General features: G+C 42.7%; 1 pseudogene; it reads right to left on the bottom strand.

Annotated features, from left to right (window-relative positions):
- Positions 1 to 676: 676 nt before the first annotated feature.
- LOC129563820 (melanoma-associated antigen B4-like) lies at positions 677 to 1,707 on the bottom strand (annotated as a pseudogene).
- Between the last annotated feature and the right edge of the window lie 16,219 nt (positions 1,708 to 17,926).

The following is a 17,926-nucleotide window of genomic DNA, read 5'->3' on the forward strand; positions in this document are numbered from 1 at the left end:
AACAGCAATAAATATAACATATATATAATTATATATATAATTAATTAGTACTCTATATTAATAACATACAATATAATTAATACTCTGAAGTAATACAACCTCTTAGAAGTAAAAATATTTGGAAAAAAATGAAATAAAAAATATGTAGAAGTTACTTGTCTGAAATAGAAAGAGAAATGTCACGTAAATAAATGTGATCTAATCCCTATTACCATGCACTCTTTAGAATCTTGACTGCTCTTCAAGAAAAATTCTCTTCTAATGTCATGTTATCTTGTTTGCATTGTGAACAACGTATTCAGTACTTTCAGTGTTTTTTACACATACCCAAATTTTAAAACATTAAAACAGCTAGAAACTATGATTTATATGATTCATATATTTGAATTCTGAAGCACAATAAACCTTATCAAAATTAATAACATTTGAAAATACTAAACATCTCCTTCATCTCTTTAGCTATCTACTTTAAATCATCGTTCATTAGCTATTTCTCATATGGATAAAAGAAAACAGGTATATATTTTGTTAGAACAAACTACACCTAAACTCGCTTACCATTTAAAACTGTAAGAACATATGGGTTTGTTTCCTCCACCCCTACTACTTGGCACTATTTAGGAGCTTGACTGCTCTCTTCCAACACAAAGGGAACAAAGTGCCCCAGCCTCCCTCCCTAGATGTGGGAGGACCTGCAGGACTTGACCCTGGAAGGGGCACTGGCCTCAGCCGTGGTTGGAGCCCTGGCCGCACCTCTCCGCCCTGCTCTCTCTCCTCCTGATCTCTCAGAGCCTCGTCATACAGGTCTGGGAAGGAACTAGGGACCGTACCATGGAACTTGGCCAGCACCTCCAGTACCTTCATCTTACTGGTCTCAGCACAAGCTCTCGGGCCCCACAGGAACTCATAGCGCAGAGGATCACTATTGGGCACCTGGCGGTAGTTCAGGTACCCCTTCTGCACGAGACCTTTGGTGATGAGCCTTCTGGGATCCCCAAAGATCCAGTGCCTCCTCCCAGCAGAGACCCCCAAGACATTGAGGAATTCCCACATCTCCTCCTTGGTGGCTTGGTTACCATTCATAAAGATGACCTCCAGGAGCAGCATGAGGAGACCGGACTTGGGCAGCCCCTGCTCATCACTCGGACCTTCGTCATCCCCAAAGTGAGCTTGCTGATGAGGGTGTAGATGTTCCTGCTTCGGTCGACTTCCTTCAGCTCCAGGCCGAACACCAGCTCCACGCACCCAGAGGCTCTCCTGAGGATCTCGGAGAAGTGCTGCCTGTACTTCCTTCTGACGACTTTTCAGCATGTGCTGCGTGAAGGGCTCCTTCTTGGTGTACTTCTCCAGCAGGAACTCCACCAGCATCCTGGCCTTCATGGTCAGAGAATCGTTGTGAGTGCTCTGCGTGGCAGGGGCTGCCTGGGAAGCACCTGCACTTTCCTCCTCTGGGCCCTGGGCACCTTCATCAGATCCTGCACAGGAAGCCTCTGCACCAGGAGAGCTAGGGGCCACGGCTCCCTGAAGCTCCTGTTGATCGCCAGCAGCAGGGGAGCTCGGGGGAGAACCCTGAGGGGCAGAAGAGGGGGAGGAGGGTCACTCCTCTCCTGGGGCTGCAGCAGCACTGGCCTGGGCATCCTGAGTGTCCCCCCGGACATGGTGGCGTTTCCCGCGGGCATGGGACTTGTTCTTGTGCCTCCGAGGCATGGTGACAGCAGGTCAGGGACCACAGGTGGGAGTGCGGGCAGGAAAGCAGGCAAGGACGGCACCTGGAGGAGGAACAAGGAGATGCTGTGAGAACCTTCAGCGAGGAGAGTCCTCCCTGGCTTGAATGGAAGCTGCCTCTGAGGGGTCCTCGAGGCCAGTGCTCTAGGACCCACAGGCCTCCTGTTCTTCTGGTCAGCCTGTCCCCTGAGCCCGCTGAGTAGCAAGTGAAATTGAGCCCTGGGGCGCAGCAGACAGTCCTGCCTGGGGGTTAGAAGGGTGGTCCGCTGGGGGCTGGCAAGGGAGGCAGGTCCTCTCAATTGATATTCAGAGTCAGGATGAAAATTGGTGTGAGACACCCCCATATCCAACGCCCTCTCTCACGCACCCAGCCCGTTCCCTCTCCTGTCTGAAATCGACGCTGCCACCTTCCCTGTCACCCCAGACGAGGAGAGGAGGGCGTAGTCAGACCCCCACTGAAGGGTCCCAGGACCTTCCTTTCTGCTGTCTCGTGCCTGTCTTTTCACAACCAGGCTCCAAGCTCCCCTCTCAGACCGCTGTCCCGCTTCCCGATGTTTGGCCGGGAGGAAGTGCTGAACACAGGGGAGGGTCCTGAGTCGGCCGTTTGTCGGAAAGGATGGCCCTCATCCTGACTCTTCCTGAACCCTGACATCCTCCCTTTACTGACCAGCTGCCAGCCCGTCAGACCAAGGTCCCCTCTTCCCCAAGTGTCCCGCATCCGAGGTCGCAGTGCGGGAGCCCCTCAGCCTTTAGAGCTGCCCGGCTGCAGCCCGGATGATCCGCGGCCAAATCGCCGTGAGTCAGGTGTTACACATGGCTGCCGTTCTGGTGTATGGAGTCCCTCAGGCCCCCCGAGGGTCCCTCCTTCACTCCACAGGGCTCGTGGCTCTCCCTCTACTGAGCGGAGCGGGGTCCAGCAGAGCCTGACCGAGGTATTCTTTCCCGAGGCCCCCTAGGGGTTAGTGGATGGTCTTGGGGCCTAAGAACTAGGCTGGGTCCTCTGGTCTGAGTGCAGCGGCACGGTGGCCGGAGGCTGTCCGGCCCCCTCTCCTCAGAGGGAAAAGGGATTCGGGGTGCAGAGACGTGTCCCTGCACTCGTAACTCACGTCTCCTCCGATCTTGACACCCGATGAGACGTGAGACTGCTCCCTCGGGCCACCGTCAATGGCAGCTCTCAGAGCTAGCGGCACTGTCAAAGATGGCGTCGTACCCCCAGCGTGCTTAGGGGGACGTCACTTCCTGTCATGCGCATCTGGGCTCCAGGAAGACGGCAGGGGCGGGACCTGGACAGGCGGGGTTCCGGGGGAGCGTCTCACAGGATTGGCACGTGGACTTGCCCGTGAGTTCTAAGGGGTCCTGGGACGTCCCTGTCGTGAACTCTCAGCTGGCTCACTCCATGCCTGTCACTTGTGTCAGCACCCCCAGCAGGAAGAATTGGGGAGCCCAAGCCTAACAGCCTTCCTGAAGCCCACGAGACCGACAGCGAGGGCTCTCCTGGGCTCCCTCTTCTGTAGGAAGCCATGCTCTGTCGTTCTCCATGCCTTCTTTTAACCCTTGTAGGTGCTGGGCTACGTCCTATCTGCTGACCTGAGGCCAAGGCCTCACATCGAAGATGTGACCCCCCGAATCTCCTGGTATGAAGTGCACATGCATCTCATCTCGCCATTTCTACCCGAGGCTTGCTGGAAATGGCTGCTACAGGTAAGATGAGCTGAGAGGGAAGGATGGGAGACTGTCTTCTGTGGTGTGGAACCCCTCACATGTCACTCAGAATCTTCATTCATATTGGCTGCTGACAGGGCCTGGAAATCCTTCCCTTTCTGGTATAAGTCCACCCCTGTCCCCAACCGTGCGCTTGCAGTTCCAGAAGAGTGGGTGAAGGTGTCCTTAGCCAGACAGTTCTCACTGTGGGCTCTCAGTCGACTGCAGGGTCATTGGTCAAAAGTTCTGAGATGAAGCTCTGTCGTTTTGTACAATTACTGTGATACTAACTTTTCTCTTTGAGTCCCTGGGTGATAGTCTATTAAGGTGGTCGTTTAAAAGGGCCACTTCTCATCCACTAACATTCCCTGGTGGCTCAGACAGGAAAGAGTCCACCTGCGGTGTGAGAGACCTGGGTTCAATCCGTGGGTTGGGAAGACCCCCTGGAGGAAGGCAGGGCAACCCACTCTAGTATTCTTGCCTGGAGTATACCCTTGGACAGAGGAGCCTGGTGGGCTACAGTCCATGGGGTCGCAAAGAGTTGGACACAATTGAGTGACTAAGCACTCATACAACAAACTTTGTGCTGGTTATTTCATGATCTGGGCCATACTGCCACATCCAGCCCAAACTTTGATGCTGCCTCAGATTGTTTCAGTGAAGCAGTGGAGATTCATGATCCCAGGGCAGAGTGGCAGAATCCAGGGCTCAAGTTTAAAGCCTTTTCCAGGTGTTCCTGTTGTCTGCTTCCCTTGTAGGCTGCACATCTGTGCCAGTCTCTGAGTACTCCCCCACCTGGGCACACATAGGGTCAAATTCAGTGGACACTTACTGTCCATCAGGGATTATTTAATTTTATGTTTTTACTTTGGTTAATAGTTTTCTTTATTCCTTCCATAAGATTTCCGTGGTTACTTCTGGGTACAAGAAACTCTGAATGTGGTACTAACTCTGTAAAGGAGTTATGGAAAATTGACAGTCTTACAATATCTGTTCGTCATGAATGTACATAGCATACTATTCTGTTTGAGCCTTCTTTTTCCTAAGACTCTCAGGAAATTCTTCTTGTTGCCTCCATGAAGACTGTATACATGTTTCTAAAGTTTCTTTGTAGGTAAATTTTTTGTATGGTTGCTTTTGTTTATGGTGCATTTTCTGTTGCTTGGTGTAAGTAATTGTTGATTCTTCCAGACCAATCTCTTGATTTTGCTCTGGTGATCTTTTTTTATACTAGATTTTTGAAGTTCCTTATATGTTTGAATTTCCTGTCCTGTTTTCTAAGATTTTTCATTTGAGAATCGAATTGTTACTGTGATCTTTTGCTTTTCATTACTTCTGACTTGTATTCATTTGGCATTGTTGTATATAACTCTAGTGGCTATGTGTCCTTCTCCAGATTTTTTTTTCTAGTTTTTAAATTCATACGTTTTTTAACAATTATTTTTAATTAGAAGATAATTAAATGTTGTGTCAGATTCTCTTGTATGAAGCAGATATAAGTATACATATATCCCCTCCCTCATGAACCTTCCTCCCGCCCCAACCTCACCCATCTAGGTCATCACAGAGCTGATTCCTTGTGTCACCCAGCAACTTCCTCCACATGCCTGTTGTCCACATGGTAGTGTATATTTGTCCATGCCACTCTCTCAATTCGTCTCACTGTCTGCTTCCCCTGTTGTGTCCACATGTCCGTTCTCTATGTCTGTGTCTCCATTCTTGCCCTGCAAATAGGTTTATAACTACCATTTTGTAGATTCCATAAGTGTATCTGTTAATATACAATGGTTTTCTCTTTCTAACTTATTTCACTCTGTATAACAGGCTCTTCAGTTCAGTTCAGTTCAATCACTCAGTCGTGTCCGACTCTTTGCAACCCCATGAATCATAGCACGCCAGGCCTCCCTGTCCATCACCGACTCCCGGAGTTCACTCAAACTCATGTCCATAGAGTCAGTGATGCCATCCAGCCATGTCATTCTCTGTCGGCCCTTCTCCTCCCGCCCCCAATACTTCCCAGCATCAGAGTCTTTTCCAGTGAGTCAACTCGCCGCATGAGGTGGCCAGAGTATTGGAGTTTCACCTTTAGCATCAGTCCTTCCAATGAACACCCAGGATTGATCTCCTTTAGAATGAACTGGTTGGATCTCCTTGCAGTCCAAGGGACTCTCAAGAGTCTTTTCCAGCACCACAGTTCAAAAGCATCAATTCTTTGGCGATCAGCTTTCTTCACAGTCCAACTCTCACATCCATACATGACCACTGGAAAAACCATAGCCTTGACTAGACGGACCTTGGTTGGCAAAGTAATGTCTCTGCTTTTTAATATGCTATCTAGGTTGGTCATAACTTTCCTTCCAAGGAGTAAGTGTCTTTTAATTTCCTGGCTTAAATCAGCATCCGCAGTGATTTTGGAGCCCAAAAAATAAAGTCTGACACTGTTTCCACTGTTTCCCCATCTATTTCCCATGAAGTGCTGGGAAAAGATGCCATGATCTTTGTTTTCTGAATGTTGAGCTTCAAGCCAACCTTTTCACTCTCATCTTTCACTTTCATCAAGAGGCTTTTGAGTTCATCTTCACTTTCTGCCATAATGGTGGTATCATCTGCATATCTGAGGTGATTGATATTTCTCCCAGCAACCTTGATTCCAGCTTGTGCTTCTTCCAGCCCAGCGTTCCTCATGATGTACTCTGCACAGAAGTTAAATAAGCAAGGTGACAATATAACAGGCTCTAGGTGCATCCAGTTCACTACAACCGACTTAAATTTGTTCTTTTTATAAATGAGTGATATTTCATTGTCTATATCTACCACAGCGTCTTTATCCACTCATCTGTCAATTGAAATTGAGGTTATTTTCCATGTCTTGGCTGTTGTAAATAGTGTTTCAATGAACAGTGTGATACATGTATCTTTTAAGTTATTTACTTAACTTAAATATACACTGATTTACTCAGTGTGTATGCCCAGTAGTGGGATTGCTGCATCATACGGTCATTTTCTTTCTATAGTTTAAAGGAATCTCCATACTCTATTCCATAGTGGCTATATAAATTTACATTCCCCCTCAGAGTGCAAGAAGGTTCCCTTTTATTCACACCCTCTCCTTCATTTATTATTGGTAGATTTTTTTATGATGGCTTTTCTGACCGGTGTGAGGTGATACCCTATGTAGTTAGATTTGCATTTCTCTCGTAATGAGCGATGTTGAGTCTTTTTTCATGTTCTTTTGCCCCATTTTTTATATATATATAACAAAAATAGGATTACAGAAAATTAAGGAGATTATATAGAGTTCCCATACAGCCAGTCTCTTCCTTTACTTCGTATATTAACATCTTGTATTGTTTGAATGGATAAACGTTCATTTGTTACAATTGATCAACTAATATCAATGTTATTTTTAACTATTGTCCAGTGTTTACAATATGTTTTACTTTTTCTCTGTCACAGTTCTGTAGAGCTTCACAAATGCATGACATTACCTGCTCAAGAAACATAGAGTCATGCAGGGGTGTTTCAGTGCAGTATCAGTCTCCCATGCTCCACCTGCCCATCCCTCCAAACCTCACTTTGAGCCCCTGACAACTAATGAAAGTTTTCTTTTTTCTAAAGATTGGCCTTTCCCAGAATATACTATTAATAGAATGATACAGAATGTAGGCTTTTTATACTGGCTCCTTCTACTGATCAATATGCGTTTGTTTCTCTGTATGTTTTGATGGTTTGAAATTTTTCCTTTGAAGGCTGAATAGCATTCCATCATGTAAATTACCAAGTTTGTTTACCCATTCGTGTACTGAAGGTCATCTTGGTTGATTTCAGTTTTTGGCAGCTATGAATTAGCCTACTTTTTGAAGGTTTTTGGATGGAGATAAATTTTCAGCTCTTCTGAGTAAATACCTAAGTGATCATTTGCTAGATCATGTAAGACTATGTTTAGCTTAAAAGAAATTGCCAGACAGTTTCCAGTATGTCTGTATCACTGCATTCCTTTCAGTACTGAGTTAGAGTTCCTGGTTGTCCTGGTCCTTGCCAGCATTTGATATGGTCAGATGTTTGTTTTTGTGTTAGCCCTGTTAATAGGTATGTCATTGTTGTATTAATCTGAAATTCCCTGAAGATATGTGATGTAGACCATCTTTTCATAGGCTGGTTGCCATCTGTGTATATTCTTTGGTGAGATGTCTGTTCAGCTCTTTTAACCACTTTCAGATTGACTTATTTGTTTACTTATTGTTGAGTTTTAAGAGTTCATTGTATATTTTTGCCACATGTTTATTATGAGATATGTCTTAGAATTATTTTTCCCAGTTTGTGGCCTTTCTTTTTCATTCTCTTAATAGTATATTTTGCAGAGAGAAGTTTTTAATATTAATGAAGTTCAGCTTATTTATTTTCTTTCATGGATTCTGTTTTTGATATTGTGCCTAAAATCTCACTACCAAACTCAAGTTTTGCCCCCGTGTTATCTTCTAGATTTTTTTGCCTATTCCATATGGCATGTGGAATCCTAGTCCCTGACCAGCGATCTAACCTCTTCCCTCAGCAGTGGAAGTGTTGAGTCTTAAACACTGGACTGCTAGGGATGTCCCTGCAATTTTTTTTTAAATTGTGAGTTTTTCATTTAGGTCTGTGATTCCTTTTGAGTTAATTATTTTGAAACGTTTAGAGTTTGTATGTGGATTCATTTTTCTTATATATGGATGTCTACTTGTCCCAGGACTGTGAGTTTAAAAGACTGTCCTTTTCCATTGAATTACCTTTGCTTCTTGGTTAAAGGTCGGTTGAGTGTTTGGGATGTCTGTTTCCAGATTTTCTTTTCTGTGGCATTGATCTGTCTATTATTCTGTTAATAGCATACAGTCTTGATTATTGTAGCTTAAAGTAAGATTTGAAATCTGGATCACTCATCTAGAGCCAGACATCTTGGAATGTGAAGTCTTGTGGGCCTTAGAAAGCATCACTATGAACAAAGCTAGTGGAGGTGATAGAATTCCAGTAGAGCTATTTCAAGTCCTGAAAGATGATGCTGTGAAAGTGCTGCACTCAATATGCCAGCAAATTTGGAACACTCAGCAGTGGCCACAGGACTGGAAAAGGTCAGTCTTCATTCCAATCCCAAAGAAAGGCAATGCCAAAGAATGGTCAAGCTACTGCACAACTGCACTCATCTCACACACTAGTAAAGTCATGCTCAAAATTCTCCAAGCCAGGCTTCAGCAATACGTGAACTGTGAACTCCCAGATGTTCAAGCTGGTTTTAGAAAAGGCAGAAGAAGCAGAGATCAAATTGCCAACATCTGCTGGATCATTGAAAAAGCAAGAGAGTTCCAGAAAAAACATCTATTTCTGCTTTATTGACTATGCCAAAGCCTTTGACTGTGTGCATCTCAATAAACTGGAAAATTCTTCAAGAGATGGGAATACCAGACCACCTGACCTGCCTCTAGAGAAACCTATATGCAGGTCAGGAAGCAACAGTTAGAAATGGACATGGAACAACAGACTGGTTCCAAATAGGAAAAGGGGTACGTCAAGGCTGTATATTGTCACCCTGCTTATTTAACTTACATGCAGAGTACATCATGAGGAACGCTTGGCTGGAAGAAGCACAAGCTGGAATCATGATTGCTGGGAGAAATATCAATCACCTCAGATATGCAGATGACACCACCCTTATGGCCCAAAGCAGAGAGGAACTAAAGATCCTCTTGATGAAAGTGAAAGAAGAGAGTGAAAAGTTTGGCTTGAAGCTCAACATTCAGAAAACAAAGATCATGGCATCTGGTCCCATCACTTCATGGGACATAGATGGGGAAACAGTGGAAACAGCATCAGACTTTATTTTTTTGGACTTCAAAATCACTGCAGATGGTGATTGCAGCCATGAAATTAAAAAACACTTATGACCCACCTAGATAGTATATTCAAAAGCAGAGACATTACTTTGCCAACCAAGGTCCGTCTAGTCAAGGCTATCGTTTTTCCCATGGTCATGTATGGATGTGAGAGTTGGACTGTGAAGAAAGCTGATCGCCGAAGTATTGATGGTTTTGAACTATGGTGCTGGAGAAGACTCTTGAGAGTCCCTTGGACTGCAAGGAGATCCAACCAGTCCATTCTAAAGGAGATCAATCCTGGGTGTTCATTGGAAGGACTGATGCTAAAGGTGAAACTCCAATACTTTGGCCACCTCATGCGACGAGTTGACTCACTGGAGAAGACTCTGATGTTGGGAAGGATTGGGGGTGGGAGGAGAAGGGGACAACAGAGAATGAGATGGCTGGATGGCATCACCGACTCGATGGACATGAGTTTGAGTGAACTCCGGGAGTTGGTGAAGGACGGGGAGGCCTGGCATGCTGTGATTCATGGGGTCGTAAAGAGTCGGACACGACTGAGTGACTGAAAACTGAATGAGTTATGAGATATCAGTGGGTTTGGAGTGAGTTTGGGCAGCCTATAAATTGAAGCTCAGTGCTATGTTCCTGTGTTGCTGGAGAATTTGCGTGGTATGTCTTGCTCTGGAACTTGTTGGCCCTTAGGTGGTGCTTGGTTTCATTATAGGTAAAGAGGCGTTTGATGAGCTCCTATCAATTAATGTTCCCTGGAGTCGGGAGTTCTCTGGTGTTCTCAGGATTTGGGCTTAAGCCTCCTGCCTCTGGTTTTCAGTCTTATTCTTACAGTAGCCTCAAGACTTCTCCATCTGTTGCTTCTAAGGCGGTTCCCTCTGTTTTAGCTTCTTCTGTTTGCTGGTCTCTTCAGTGTGTAATTTCCGTCCTGACACAAGGGGTCAGTGGTGGACACTTTTTAGGCTCACTTGTTCATTCATACTGTGGGGAGGGAGGAACGCTGCCGAGAAATAACACTGGCATGTGATCGCAGTGTCTCGGGCACACTGAGTTTGCCCCTGCTCACGGCATGTGTGCTTTCCCTGTCTATACCTCTTAGGCTCTAGGTTGCTCTGCTGGGAATTGTCTGAGGCTGGCCCTGGGTTGCATGCACTTCCCAGGTCTAATTCGGTCACGTTCAGGTACTCAGGTATTCCTCAAAGGCGCAGACTCGGTTGGGCCTGCGTTTTGTCCCCTTCCCAGGTCCGAACAGCTCAGGTGACCAGGTTTTTGGCAAGCATGGTCGCTGCGACTTATCGCCTCTCCTGACCCTGCTGTTTGGTTTTCTGGGTGTACAACCGGCACACCTTCTCAGGTGGATGTTGACCGTCCAGAATCCTGAGAAGTCTTGGTTAGCAATGAAGCCTGCTTGCAGTTTGGTAGAGGATGCCTCTCTGGGGCCACGCTTGCCCCCTTCCAGCTCTGGCTGCCCTCCCCTGCCTGTTTCCAGCGGGGGATGGGGCGTCCACAACCGGGAGCTCTATACAGTCCTTTGTTCTGTGAGCAGGTCTGGTGTTGTCTTAGGTTAGGGCTTTTCGTGGGGTAGCTATCCCACAGTCTGCTTTGCTATCTCAAGTTAGTTTCCTCAGATTGCCCTCAGAGCATTCAGGCCTGGTCCTTACTCTAAGCAATGCAGCCTGAGCCTCCCTGCCCAGTCCCCGCTTGCTTGTGGCGGATGCAGGCGTCTGCGCTGCTTCTCCCCTGGGAGTTACCATTGGGCAGGTAATCTGTGGGTTTTAATTATTTATTTATTTTTCCTTCCGGTATGTTGCCCTCTGAGGTTCCAAGGCTTGCCATAGACTCGCCAGTGAGAGTGTTTCCTGGTGTTTGGAAACCTCTCTTTTTTAAGACTCCCTTCCCTGGATGGATCTCCGTCCCTACCTCTTTTGTCTCTCTTTTTATCTTTTATATTTTTTCTTACCTCCTTTCGAAGACAATGGGCTGCTTTTCTGGGTGCCTGATGTCCTCTGCCGGCATTCAGAAGTTGTTTTGTGGAACTTACTCAGCGTTCAAATGTTCTTTTGATGAATTTGTGGGGGAGAAAATGGTCTCCCCATCCTATTCCTCCACCATCTTAGGTAATTCTTCAAGAACAGACTTTTGGACTCTGGGAGAAGGCGAGGGTGAGATGATTTAAGAGACTAACATTGAAACATGTATATTACCATATGTGAAATAGATCACCAGTCCAGGTTCAATGCATGAGACAGGGTGTTCAGGGCCAGTGCACTGGGATGATCCTGAGGGATGGGATGGGGAGGGAGATGGGGGGTGGGTTCAAGATGGGGGACACATGTATACTCATGGCTGATTCATGTGAATGTATGGCAAAAACCACTACAATATTGTAAATAATTAGCCTCCAATTAAAATAAACAAATTTACACATACACACAAAAAGAAGGAATGGGGGGAAAAAAGATCACTGTGCTTTCTTGCCTTGTGTCTAATGCCTTAAAAAATATTTTTGTTTGGTTGGTTCGTTTTTTTTTCTGGTAAAATAAATTCAAATTGTGACTCCATCTTGGATGGAAGTGCCAGAGTATCTAATGAATATTTTAAAGAATGTTAAGCCAAGTTTTTCTCTGCCTCAGTATTAGAACTAATCCACTGATTGTCATTTCTAGTACACTCTACACCACTGTTACTCATAAAAAGACAATTGTCATTTCATGAAGTGAGCTAAATCTCTACCATCTTATAACTCAAAGCTAGCTGATCTTCTGAGATGATAAGACCTTTTAAGAACTGATTAATGCTATGTACCATCCTCCTAGTAAATAAAACATATACTAAAGTCTGCACTTCTGTGTTAAATATTGAAGAGTTCAAGGAACTCTGAAAGTTTAACAATAGATCCTTAATGGAGAAGTTTTTCTTTTCCATTAGCACTTATAGAGCATAGTATTCCTCCTCTGCTCTCTCACTAGTCTCTGGTCATCTTCAAGTGAAACTACTAATTTTGTTGATGCAATTAAGGTATGCAATTAATACCTTTCTTAATATGAACAGACAAAGATAACAAATACTTAAGGAAAGCTTCCAACACAAAAGAGACAAAAATAAACTGAAAGTAGATAAAAATAATGTAGGAAACAAGATCATGTAGGCAAAATAAGAAACTTCAAATAAATATAGTTAATATATTCAGAGAGGTGATTATTTTGTAATATATAGAAATATTGAGAAAATCAACTATACCTCAATTAAAAAAATATTGAATCACTATATTGTCCCACAGGAACTAACATAGTGATGTAGGCCAATTATATGTCAAACAAACAAACAACCTCACAGAAAAAGAAGTTGAAAACCACAGATTTGTGGTTGTCAGAGGGGGGATGGGGGGAGAGGGAATTGGATGAAGGCAGTTTAAGGTACAAACTTCCAGTTAAGACAATTAAGTATTAGGCATATAATGTACAATGTGATTAGTATTAATGCAATTAACACTATTGTCTGTTATAAATAAAAGTTAAGAGAATAAATCCTAAGAGTTCTCATTACAAGGAAAATTTTTTCTTTTTCTTTAATTTTGTATCTATATGAGTTAATGAATGTTCACTAAACTTACCCTGATAATCATTTCATGATGAATGTTAGTCAAATCATTATACTGTACCCCTTAAATGTATACAGTGCTGTATGTTATAGCTCAACAAAACTAGAAAAGAACAAATTTTAAATATATATATATGTACATATATATATGTGTGTGTACATATGTATGTACACATATATATATATATATATATATATTCAGAGAAGAGAAAATGTTGATTAAATGACACTCATTGGAGATACTGTGTACATGGAACTGGAAAAATGCATATGAAGAAGCATATGAAGAAAAAAGTTATCCTGGACATTAAAAATATCAACATCAACATAGAAACTCAAGAAAATAAAGTCAGTAAAATCTCCCCAAAGGAGGGAAAAAGTCAGAGGTAGAAAGTTGGAGAGAACAGGTAAGACTATAAAAGGATCAAACCAGATGGTTCCTATCTGATTTTTAAAGTTACAAAGAAAGAGCAGGGGAGAAAATGTCCTAAGAGGGCATTCTCCCAGCAAATATAAGAAACAGATGACAGGGATAAATAGCATATTCTTTAGAAATTAGAGGCATAAATATCAATATGAATGAACCCACTGAGCCCAGATGAGAGAATACTAGAGGCCACACTAAGCACTACCATAACAAAATAGTTTAATGCAAAGGATAAATGAAAAACCATGAAAGTTTTCAGGAAGAAAAACAAAAATAAGCAGAAAGCAACAGCACAGAACAGGTTACTTATAAGTGTTGGAGATTATCATGACACAGAAATTCCCAACACTGACATGTGGAGCAAGAAGACATTTGGGCATAACTTTAAAATTCTGAAAAAAATGGTATTCAAACTACTATAATGATTTAAACTGGAAAACAAATGTGTAAGTAAAATAAAGACATTTTCCCACTTCTAGAACCAAATTACCCTCAAAAAAATGTATCACCTATGGAAACTCTCCGAAAACTCTTGGAGTATGTAATCAACTAATGGAAGACAACACACCAAAAGAGAGGAAAAAAACAAGTTCCAGAAGGCAGGAAACAAGAAATCTAACTCAGATGAAAAGCAAAGTTCTAGAATGAAAGCAAAAGGAAATCTCAAAATTGAAGTGGCTGGGGGTCACCAATAAAGAAAAATCCATAAAGAAAATAGAAATGTTGCATTAAACTGTGTAAACAATATTGCTGAAATACATTTTATGGAGCTTGTAGAGCATTTGGGAAGAATTAACAATAGGTACATAAAAAAACCAAGCATATAAAAATGAAAATATTTTTCTTCAGGAAAATCAAGTTTTTCAAGCAACGATCTATTATCATTATGTACTATTTGTCTTGGTAGTACTAGAAAACCTTTGTAATCCCCAAATAATGTGGATGTTGAGTCACCCTTGAATTTTGATATGATTATATTGGAAAATTAGGATTTCCCTGGTGGCTCAGATGGTAAAGCATCTGCCTACAATGTGGGAGACCCGGTTTTGATCCCTGGGTCGGGAAGATCCTCTGGAGAAGGAAATGGCAACCCACTCCAGTACTCTTGCCTGGAAAATCCCATGGGTGGAGAAGCGTTGTAGGCTACAGCCCATGGGGTTGCAAAGAGTTGGACACAACTGAGTGACTTCACTTTCACTTTTATTGAAAACATGGAGAGAAGACAATTGGAGGGAGGTAGAATAGTATAAAATATTAAATTTTCTATTTCCAGAATAGGAAAACAAGACACACATTATTAACCTGATAAATCACAATATGCATATTATTTAGAAAAATGGTGGCAAATAGATGAAGAGAATGCTAAGAGTTTAAAATGAGTGCTCCTAGAGGCATGAGATGTGAGAATAAGGAGAAAGTAGAGCAAGCAGCATACAATACAGTTATAAAATAATAATTCTCAGAAAAATATAGATGGAGGAGATGTTGGTACACCATCCCATGGTTCCCTCGGCCCACACAAGTCCACTGGCAGCTGTGGTGGATGATTCCCACATGCTCTGACAACTCCCTGCCTCAAGGACTTGAGTGTCTCTTCTTCTCTAAGGGTTTTCTTGGCAGCAGGGCATAATGCTTACTGCAAATGAGAGCAGTGGGCAAGTGTGGAGTCCATAATACATCTCGTCCCAGCCCTCAAAACAATGGGTACGGTCATAGATGGTTAAACGTTTCAACCTTTTACCACTTAGGGAGAGGTGATGCTGAGGCATGTTACTTGTGGTTCCTAAGGTGGTCCTCAGCAGACTGAGTGCCAATTGCCTACAGTAATTATTAATACCTATACATTAACATATTCTGTTGGTTTTTATCACTTTCCTCACTTTTTATTTATATTTTCTTAGATTACCTCCGAAATAAACAACATACATCCAAGGTTTTTCCTTAATATCTAATTTTGGGGAAACCCAAACTAAAACAGATCACTAGAGATAGTTGTCAACAATGCTTACTTACATGCTTCTCTTTTATTTTTTATTATTTATTTTAATCTTGCTATTGCCTTGTAGCAATTAAAGAATTCTACTTCTGTTACTATTAGAAAGCTAACGTCACTAGAACTGTACATATCATAAAGAAATGTAATCAAGAATTCCCAACCAGAATTCAAAGTTGAGCTTCAACATGTATAGTGAATATATTGTTACCCACTCTACTTAAACTTCAGTGTGTCTCCTCATAGCTTAGAGATGCATAATGGTTACATATAGCCTACGACAATCTTGCTGCTGCTGCTGCTAAGTCGCTTCAGTCGTGTCCAACTCTGTGAGACCCCATAGACGGCAGCCCACCAGGCTCCCCCGTCCCTGGGATTCTCCAGGCAAGAACATTGGAGTGGGTTGCCATTTTCTTCTCCAATGCATGAAAGTGAAAAGTGAAAGTGAAGTCGCTCAATCGTGTCCGACTCCTAGCGACCCCATGGACTGCAGCCTACCAGGCTCTTCCGTCCATGGGATTTTCCAGGCGAGAGCAATCTTAAATATATACAAAATAGCTTTCTCTTTATTTCTTTCCTTGCTGGTCTGTTTGTGGTTATTAAATACAATAAGTATTCTACATACGAACTTTCAGGTTTTGGACTTTCAAATATAAGAACATACATTCGCATGTCCAACCACGTTAGTTCATATGTCTGGTGTGCCTTGTTACATGTGTTCATTCTCTACAAGTGGTTGTGCTTTTGTGTACTTTACAGTACTGTATAGAGTACAGTAGTACAATATCTTTATTCAAGCCCAGGGTGTCTGGAAGCAAGCATAAAAGCAGCAGTGATGTAGCTGGTACTGCTAAGAAGCACCAAGTGATGAAGATGGAAACAAAAGTGAATATAATTGAGAGTGAAGTGAGGCAAAAAAGATCATAGACAAGATTGTAGATGCCACTAAAGTCTTACAACATGAATTGTTCAACAATCAGCATGATTCTAAAGAACAAGGACAAGATCATGGAACACATGCAGGCTGCTGTGCTGATGATATTTACAATAATATCAAAATAGTGTGGAAAAGTGATGGAGATGGAGAAAATTTTCAGTGTGTGAATGTGGGCTCTGCATCAGCATCAGCATAGAGTCTCACTCATGATTAATGCTGATTCAAGAGAAAAGCTAAAAGCCTTTATGAAGACTTAAACAAAGGTCTGTATATATAGTACAGATATGGTAGCTGCCTGGGAATTTTTTGAAACACTTCAAGAAATTATTGATGAAGGCACTTGCTTACCTGAGCGGTTTTTTTTTTTTTTTTTTTTTAATGTGGATGAGACAGGACTGTACTGGAAAAGATGCCAGACTGAAGTTACATCAGTAAGGAGGAAAAGTTAATGCCAGGCTATGAAGCAGTAAAGGATAGGCTAACTCTGTTGTTTTTTGGCCATGCTTCTGGTGATACGAAGTTGAAGCCTCAGCTCCTTAGTTTATCATTCAGAGACCCAAGAGTAAAAACACAGCCAAGGGCTCTCTTCCTGTTGTGTGGAAGAGTAACCCCAAAGCCTGGGTTACACAGACCATTTTCCAAGACTGTTTTTTCCACCAGTTTACCCTAGAGGTAGGGAAATATTGCTTGGAGAAGGACGTTCCACTGAACATTCTTGTGCTACTCTACAGTGCAGGCCACACCCCATTTATGGATGACTTTCATTCCAATATCAAAATATTGCATCTACCAACAAATAACATTATTCATCCAACCTATGGACCAGGGAGTTATACCAATGTTAAAGAAATATTATTTACATCATATTTTTCGTCAGGCGACAAAGGCAAATGATGAATCAGGAACAAACTAATAACTCCAAGGCCATTAAAAACATTGACTTTGCTTGGTGAGAGGTTACAGCCATCACCATATATGGGGTTTGGAAGAACTTTGTCCCACAGTTTGTCCACAGTTTATGTGGATTTGAGAAGGTGGATGAGGAATCCAAAGAGACGTTCAGGAACTTAATGACCCTCAGGGAGAAGCTGAAGCTAGATCTGCAATAGGACTTCACTAAACACCTTGCTGTGCAGCATGTTGTTGTTATTGTTCAGTTGCTAAGTTGTGTCTGACTCTTTGCTACCCTATGGACTGCTGCATGCCAAGCTTCCCTATCCTTCACCATCTCCCAGAGTTTGCTCAAACTCATGTCCATTTAGTCAATGATGCCATCCAACCATCTTGTCCTCTGTTGCCCCCTTCTCCTTCTGCTTTCAATCTTTCTCAGAATCAGGGTCTTTTCTAATGGGTTGGCTCTTTGCATCAGGTGGCAAAAGTATGGGGAGTTTCATTCAGCTTCAGCATCATTCCTTCCAAAGAATATTCAGGGTTGATTTCCTTTAGGATTGACTGGTTTGTTTTCCAAAGGACTCTCAAGAGTCTTCTCCAACAGCATCATCCAAAAGCATCAATTCTTCGGCATTCAGCCTTCTTTAAGGTCCAACTTTCACCTTTGTTGGCAAAGTAATGAATCTGATTTTTAATATGCTGTCTAGGTTGGTCATAGGTTTTCTTCCAAGGAGCAAGGGTCTTTTAATTTCATAGCTACAGTCTCTGTGCGAGGTGATTTTGGAGCCCAGGAA

Source organism: Moschus berezovskii, chromosome X, assembly GCF_049115385.1.
Source record: "Moschus berezovskii isolate FMDL1 chromosome X, NW_MosBer_1.0, whole genome shotgun sequence".
Classification (NCBI taxonomy): domain Eukaryota; kingdom Metazoa; phylum Chordata; class Mammalia; order Artiodactyla; family Moschidae; genus Moschus; species Moschus berezovskii.